We start from the raw sequence: 9,127 nt of genomic DNA on the forward strand, positions 1-9,127 counted from the left end.
CTCCCTCTCCCTTTTGCTTGTTTAATGTTTGAATCACTTTATTTTTTGCTTGTTTAGGAGAGGAAATGAGAGAGAAAGAGAGTGAGAGGGAGAGGAAGGGGAAGGAAATGAGAGAGGGATAGAAAGAGAAAGAGAGGGAGAGTGCATTGTATCTCTCCCTCTCCCTTTTGCTTGGAGGATGTTTAAATCACTTTATTTTTTGCTTGTTTAGGAAATGAGAGAGAAAGAGAGATAGAGAGGAAGAGGGAGAAAAAGAGAAAGAGAGGGAGAGGGAGAGGAAGGGGGAGAGGGAGGGGGAGGGGGAGGGGGAGGGGAAGGAAATGAGAGAGGGAGAAAGAGGGAGGGGAAGGGAGAGGGAGCGAGGGAGAGGGAGAGGGAGAAAGAGGGAGGGAGAGGGAGAGGGAGAGAAAGAGGGAGGGGGAGGGAGAGGGAGCGAGGGAGAGGGACAGGGAGAAAGAGGGAGGGAGAGGGAGAGGGAGGGGGAGGGAGGAAATGAGAGAGGGAGAGAAAGAGAACGAGAGGGAGAGGGAGAGGGTGAGAGAAAGAGAGGAAGAGAGGGAGAGGGAGAGAAAGAGAGGGAGAGGAAAGGGAAGGAAATTTAAGATAATATACGTATTGATAATGGTATGCAATGTGCTTTGCATACGGCCACGTACTTCATCAAAATGAACCCAAAATTATTGTTATAGAAGAAGAAACCCTTAAATTGAGTATAGGATAATTTCTCTCAGGTCTTATGACTATGAGTAGAATTGATTGAAATAAATTTTATTACTATAGTTATAAAATTTCATAGATGGCGCGCATTAATTTTAAAATGGATTACTTATACTCAAAGCCGAGATATAACAAAAAATTATCTACCGGGACAAACAAATCGTTGAGCATGATACAAGGCCGAGATATAACATCGGAAAATCTCTCAACTACTATATACAATGCAAGGTTTATGGTCAACTTGCAACTTGACGTACATCTCCATAAAGCTATCCATTTAAGCCTTGTTTGCTGTAATGTAGATAAGATGGCAAACAAAGAAGGTCCTATTGTTCAAGACCGCGAGTCGTATCTTAATCAGCGTGTCCCATGTCCTTGCTCTCAATGCAAGTTGGCAATTAGACGAAGACGCCGATTGTCTATAGAACACGTACGACGATTTGGCGAGTTTCAATCTGAGATCATTGATCAGGCGATTGCAGACTTTCAGCAAACGGTAATTTGAAGTTAGCATTTTTCATGCATTGTACTCTCAAGCTAATTGAAAACCATACACAATAAGATTGGGTCTTGTTGGCAAATTTTGTATCCAGGGGGGTGATGTCTCGACCCAAGGGGGAGTGCACCCTTTGCGGCCAATTAGAAGAGTTCGTGGACGTGCGATGGATGGATTGCAGGAGCCAATCGACCACTCGCAAGGCCCATCTATACCGTCAATGCCAGAGGAGACAGACAACCTTCTCGACTTGCCTACAATCTTGGAGCCTGAGATGGAGACAATGATCGATGCATTGATTCCCATGGATGTTGAGACATCTGACCCGCTTAGAGAGGAAGCATCCATACCATTATATGATGGGTGCCGAGTATCTCGGTTGAAGACATTGCTTGCACTCTTAAGTGTGCAAGCAAAATACGGTTGGAGCGGTACGAGTGTGACTGAGTTATTCAGGTACCTTGCACACAGACTTCATTGTTTTTTTTTAAAACAGTATTATTGCAAACATGGATGGATTTTTCAAGGTGTTTTATGATTTTTTCAGGTTATTGAAATATCATATATTGCCACCTGCAAACACCATGCCTGAGTCTCGTGATGATGCGTGACATGTTTTACGGAAGCTTGGCATGGACTACAATAACATCCATGCATGTATCAACGACTGCATATTTTTATCCCTCAAAAAGTCCTCAGACACTTTCCGCTCATCCCCCGCATAAACCACATGTTTCGCACGTCTGCCATGGCAAGCTTGACAACGTGGCATGTGCAGAATAGGTCCACGGATGGAGTGCAACGAATATCAGCAGATTCGCGCGCATGGAGCCACATTGACTCTACCTTCCCAAGCTTTGTGCGAGAGCCAAGGAATCTTCGGCTCGGTCTCGCCATGGATGGTGTGAACCCATTCGGTCTGCGCTCGACTTCTTACAGTGTGTGGCCTATAGTGCTTGTCAACTACAACATTCCTCCATGGCTTTCTACGAAGAAAGGACATCTCATCCTTAGCTTGCTCGTCCCAAGCCACTACAAAGTAAAAAATATGGACGTGTATCTTCGTCCATTCGTCGATGAGCTTAAGATTTTGTGGGAGAAGGGGGTCACGGTGCAAGATATGAGCAGGCGCGATGGTCGGCGGTCAGCCAACATTCGAGCCATTCTCATGTGGACGATGCATGACTTTCCGGGATTGGGAGAGTGCTCAGGTGAGCAGTCCTTTGTTCTCGCCGGTAATATCTATATTTTATTTCATTCAATCAAGTATTCACTAGGTCGTGGATCGCCTTGCAGGTCTCGTTACCTCAGGTTATCATGTATGTCCATTGTGTGGGCCACAGTTAGACTCCCGAAGGTCACGAACCATGAAGAAGATGGTATATCAAGGACACGCCGCTTTCTTGCCGGAGGATCATGAACTCAGGGAAGGTTTTCTTGGACGACCTCCAGCACATATGAACGCTGCAAGCTGGTATGAGCTGAAAATGGTAAACCCGGATTCACATCCAAATGGAATGCGACGGTTCTCAGTTTTCTACGAGTTGCCATATTGGACCCACTTACAGGTCAACCACTTGTTGGATCCCATGCATATTTTCAAAAATGTGGACAGCTTGCTATGGGACCACATCACAGGAAAGAGAGACACTATAGGGTCACGAATGGATTTAAAGGAGGTAGGTAAGATGGAGGCGCTTTGGCCGCAGTCGAGTGCTGAAGGGGGAGTGCAGCTTCCTCGCGTTCCCTGGGTTTTGTCTACCAAAGAAGAGCGCATTGTGAAGCAAGTAATCAAGTCTATCCGCACTCCGACGGGTATGATGCGTTCTCTCAGGTCCGCATTTTCTAAAGATGACCAGATTTCTGGGCTAAAATCCCATGATTGGCATAAGATATGTCAGGTTTGTGAACAGAATGGATTTTAATTAGCGTGGACATTTTGAAATTTGAAAAGTGACCATTATTCTTAATGCTTTCTCATTTGTGGCAGTTTGTCCTACGGATCGCGATCGCGGGATGTCTAACTCTAGAAATTCGCGGGGCCATTTACAAGCTGTCGACTTTGGTGCAATGGATCTCACAGAAAGAGATTAAGACGTCCTCTATTGAATCCGCAAGGCGGGGAGCAGTTGAGACGGTCTGTCTCTTTGAGAAATACTTGCCCACTAGCATGCTCACGATACAAGTTCACCTTCTTGTGCATCTTGTGGATGAAGTGGAGATTGCTGGACCTGTCCATACGCGATGGATGTTCTTCCTGGAGCGCTTTATGAAAACCCTGAAAGGCTTTGTGCGACAACGAGCTCGTCCAGAAGGTAGCATGGCGGAAGGTTGGTTGGTGTCAGAGGCGTTAGTGCATATCTCACAATGGCTACCAATGGTGGAACCAGACAATGAAATGCTATGGACGCTGAAGAACGATGACAGGCTGACTGGAGATGTGGTGGTTGGAAATGGGGTAGAAAAAAGAATGGATGCCTCAATGGAAGAGAAGGTGAATCGCTTTTGTATGTTGCACCATGCCTCCATGGAGACATGGCTCGCCAAGTACCAGATTGCAAGGCAAGATCGAGAGGAAGCGCGAGCTGAATTCCGATGCAATACGCGTCACCGACCGATTCGATATCCCGAAGGCATGGAGGAGATGCCGCGGTTTATGTCAACACGATGGTTGCATGGAGCCTTGACCGCAGCATCCAGCGAAGGGACAGAGGTCTCAATGGAGGAGTGGGAGTTCTCGAGGGGATGTAGTCCAAAGGTAATGAGGGGTTTAGAATGTGTCGTATCTAAATTTGCTTGCTACATCTAATTTGAGTGTTTTAATGTGCAGTACAAAATATATAGTGCAGCGTGGTCGCGCGGACGGCATTTTCGGGTGGAGCGTATTGACAAAATGTGCTCCACAATGGACTGTGGTGTCATGGCAAGGTTTGAGCAAGAGAGCCGGCGACGAGCAACGGATCCGAACTTGGTTGTGGATGAGATGGAGTATTTTGGGAATTTGCAAAGTATTATTATGGTGGATTACCGTAGCTTCTCCATGATAATATTCGACGTGTAGTGATTCAAAGTGGTACTTGAAGGAGCTGGCGCAACAGTTCGACGAGGTTCATCTGGATTTCTCGAAATAGATTCCGAAAAAAAATGAATGGATTTGCGCGACACCTTTGTGTTGTCGGCCCATTGTAAACAGGTGCAACTAGGCATTTGCTTGCTAATTATAATACGACATGGTTTATGTCACAATGGTTTGAAGACGGTTTGTAAGTGTTTGTGAACAGGTAATCTTCTATCCAAATCCCCGACAACCTCGATGGTGGTATGTTATACCTTCAACTCCTCGAGGTGCGAGAGTATACGATCAAAGCGATGTTCCAGGCATAGATGAAGAAAATATGCAAATAGAGGGATCGAAATTACAAAGGGTGGAGGCCACCGCAAGCTTGGAGTCCGTTAAGAGGGATTTTTCAAAAATGATTTTATTAATGTGCTTTGTATAGTTTAATTGATTATTCTAACATTATTTTTTATCTGTGCAGGTATCGACATTTTCAGGATGAGTCGAGGGATGAGCGATGAGGAGTTTCAGGAGATGATGGCACGTATGTCTCCAGATCAGCTCGCGAGATTCAGAGAGATAGCAGATCAGGAGATGTCTCGTTCTTCGTCAGGGCGCTCTGCTAGATCAGCATCGGCGTGATCATATGCTTTAGCTTCGAGCAGACGATCTCGACGCTCGCGACTTGGGCCAGAGGGAGGGACTGCGACTGCAGGAGGATCAAGGGGGTGCTACTGTGGAGACACGGACGCGGTGTCTCTGTCTCGTCGTTCAGCTGGAGCTCGGTCACCTCCAGGATTTGTCACACCTGTGGGGACGTCCACTCCAGTTACTCCGGCTTTTGCGCAGCCGTCGGCAGATGTCACGCCTTTTGGTGGCACTCCTTTTGGTGGCACCCCCTCTGGTGGCACTCCTTTTGGTGGCACACCCTCTGGTGGCACCCCCTTTGTGTGGCACTCCGAGAGAGGGTACCCTCGTCGGTACACCGGATGTTCAGGGGTCTCCTGGATATGCCCAAGAGCGTGGACGGAGATGGGAGAGGGCACATACAAGGCACACTCCTAGGGATTATGGATACCTAGTGGATGGCAGGTCAGGAGCCATCATCATGAATGATGAGGGGAGGAGGGTGATGGCTCGCATGAGGGAGTTGTGCCAACAAGTTTTTCGGCACAACGTCCTGGATCATTGGAGGAACATACCGAAGGGGACCAAGGAGTACATAGTAGCATCCTTGCACGAGGAGTTCCCGGTGCCAGCTGCAGTGGATAGATTCTCTACGGGCTGGATGATGGATTGCATGCGTGCATACATGTCACATAGACGATCCGACGCACGCAAGGCAATCAAGAGTGGGGCTCCAAAGCCCGAGTGGTTAGATGCAGACGACTGGCACCGACTGAGGGAGGAGGCTACAAATTCGCCAGGACGTTGAAGTCAGCAGCGGGAGGCGGCGAGGGCACGAATCAAGGCCGGATCGGTACATCATCTTGGGAATGGCGGCCACAGGACATATTTAGAGGACTTTGTAAGATTCTCTTTTGTTTTGCTTATTTATTTTTTTGAGATATTCTTTGTACTGACAATCATGTTTCTAACAGTTAGCATTTTGTTTTCTTTGCAGCACTCCATTACAAATCGCGATCCGCAAGGCCTTGAGACTCGATATGCGGAGAGGCACGGTCTCAGATCATTGATCGACCGATTGTATAGACGCGGCGGCCCAGTAAGTCACTCATCTTTCTTGTTCGTAGTTACCATGAGATATTTGAATGCATTATTGTATGGTGGATTGATATATTGTTTCTTTTTCTGCAGAATCCGTTTGATGCTCCTTTACAGCGGGAAGAGCTTTCGGGGGACGACGATTTGTAGCTCGCCCTTGGATCCTTAGAGCTCACATACCTTTAGTTTTTAGTCGCCCAATCTATGTAGACAATTTCTATGTATTAGTGATATTGTTTTATGATTGTACCAATCGCATTTTATGCGATATCATGTATTTATTTCATCCATCAGTTTTATGATTTCAGTATACATTCTTTTTGTTTGCAAACGCTTTGTATGAAGCAGTGCAGAAACTATTTTGTATGGCTCTCATACAACACACAGTGCTATATGTGGCAGGGCAGCTTGTTGCCCTGCCACAAATTTTTTTTTTCTCTATTACCGTCGCTATTTCCGTCGTAAATTTATTGCACGCGTCGCTATTGTCGTCGCTATCAGCGTCGCAAATTCTCTGTAACCGTCGCTATATGCGTCGCTATTTGCGACGCATATAGCGACGATTATTGACGACGCTTTTTGCGACGACGGGGATAAATTTTGTTGTTTGTATTTTCGTCGCTTTAAACGTTGCTATAAGGTCTATATCTTGTAGTGCACGTAATCTTAGCACTAATATAGAAAAACAATGTCAAACAAGTTTCTTTTCAACAATTGATCTTATTTATCTTTGGAAGATATCATATAATCCAACCCGTAGGCTAATCCATAATCCGCCCGAAGGCAATCCATAATCCACCCGAAAGCAATCCAGCAATCCACAGGGATTACTAATCCAAGATTCTGCCCATAGACTAGTATGTGGGCCTCGAGATCCAATCCCAAGTTGCGTTGACCTCTTCTGCAGAGCCCGGAAGGCAAGGGATTTATGGCCAGAGCCCCCCTGGCACCCTAGCGTCCTCGTACTCTAAGTAGCGCCCAACGGAGAGATCTCTCGTGGCAGGTTTGGTCCATGTTCTCGGCGCGGCTAACAACCCCCTTCGTTAGGATTAGGCACGCAGTCGAGGGTAACTGATGCTGCCTCTCCCTTCAAGCCTTCAACCTGAAGCATTAATTATCTTTCCATCTTTAGTTCCTTGAGCAAACAATGCAAACAGTGCTCCTAAACTGTTACAAACACAATCAATCCAGTGGTTGTTTATTTGGCCAACTGCTAATAAGGAGTGAATCCTTCTCTCCGAATGCATCCATCATTCGATCCGGGATCAATTGCAACTTGGCAAGATCCCCAAGGGTTTGTTTGTTTACCCTTTTGTCCTTGGGTTAGGGTCATACCCTGTCAACCCAAATTAGCCAACACCTTAGGTTTCTTAAGTTGAGACATTGAATCCTGGCGACCACGTGGCTCTAACTTGATTGATCCTTTGCTTACCAAGCAATACATAACTTCTCTTATATTGGCAAATCAGCCCAAGAAAGGTGATGTAACGGGATGACTACTCATCCTTTTGCAAGTTAAACTTGCACTAGAACCTGCCAACCTTATTCCAAGGAATAGAAAATTTATCTTGTGGTTAAACCACAAAGTCGTGCGACATTGCAACTTATTGCACAAGTGTTGCATCTAACTCATGGGATCATTTCACCCTTCGATGACGTTTCTTGTCAAGGAGTATGTCTAGTCAAGATGTAGGGTTTGGGGTGCCTTCTTACCCAACCCAACCCTAATTGTACTAGGCCGACAACATTTGGTCCTAGGGTTTCCAAACTCAATCCGAGTTCTAGCATTAGGTCAATCAATCCTTAGGGTAGAAACCCTAGTTTTTTATTGCATGAGCATTCACTTAATCCAACCATTCTGTGAATGTGGGTAGGATCCTTTAGGTTTGAGGGTCTCGACTTGGCCACCAAGTACGATACTAGGTAGAATTTCTACATGCTAAACCCTAGCTAGCACTTTGAGGTGTTCGTTGTACTAACTAGATATGCTTATATAAATCCCTAGGGGGATATAACATTACAAGTGATTTAGCTAAATTCGTCTACTTGTCTTGCAACAAGGAACGATCCTTTCCTAGAGATGCTAAACTTGTTCTAAAGGTGTTAATAGTTGCAAGACATCACATTACGTGATTCATTACCTCTATGCACCATAAGGTTTGCAATAACCCTATCTTTTCTTGCTAAAGTCATTATGAATGACAATTTGGAGAATAACTTGCATAAAACCGACAAGATTTACATCAAGGAATTATTCCTACAACCTTTGGTTTAAAGCAATTGAATTTCATGCTTTGATAAGCCATGCAACCTTTTCTAAATGCAACTTCGATGAATGAAGTTTACGCATTACGAATATGTGATAGGCAACCTTTAATCCATTCTACAAGTGTCTTCACATGTAACATGCAATGTCCATGGTTTCATTTTCATGCCGTGCAAAGGATGTTAATAATTTTATCATGCGAGTCATAACAAAGGAAGTTATTGACTAAATGCAAGATACGCTTGTTCTTTCACAGCCAATCAAGGATGTGCTGAATAACTTCCTCTTTTAACCCTAAGGAATATGCGTTTAGGCTTATCACTTTGGAAATGCACGACAAGGGCAATTTGCGACTAATCGCATAAGACAAGTAAGTGATTTACATTTATAACTTTGGAAATGCAAGCAACCCAATTTCACGTCATGCACTAAATCTAGTAATTCGTTCGAGTAGCAAATGTATTTTAACTAGGCTACATGAATTAGAAACATGCGTAAATGCTTTCTTTCCATGAAAGTTATCGTGCTTAATGCATTTCTTTTACGTGGAATTAAAATTTTAGAACCTGGGCTTGAGGGCTCGTGGGGATGTCCATGCGTATGCTCGAGGAAGAGACCTCCGTGCATGCGCCTTGCACCTTTTGTTTTGGGGCCATTTATGCAGCGTATTTTTTGTTGTAGTAGCTTTCCTCGCGTTATTCACGCGTCCCGAAGACTTATGGTCTGCAAACTTTCTCTCCTATGCGGAATCAGGCCCTTGGAGGCCTGGAATTTGAACCCCGGGAATAAACCGTATGCACAAGGCCTAAGGAGGCTGGGATTTTTAACCTCGGGGACAATCCGTATGCACAAGGTTTAAGGGCTT

The sequence above is a fragment of the Lygodium microphyllum genome, chromosome 27 (assembly GCF_053477565.2).
Source record: "Lygodium microphyllum isolate KBCC chromosome 27, Lygodium_microphyllum_v1.1.10, whole genome shotgun sequence".
Lineage (NCBI taxonomy): Eukaryota > Viridiplantae > Streptophyta > Polypodiopsida > Schizaeales > Lygodiaceae > Lygodium > Lygodium microphyllum.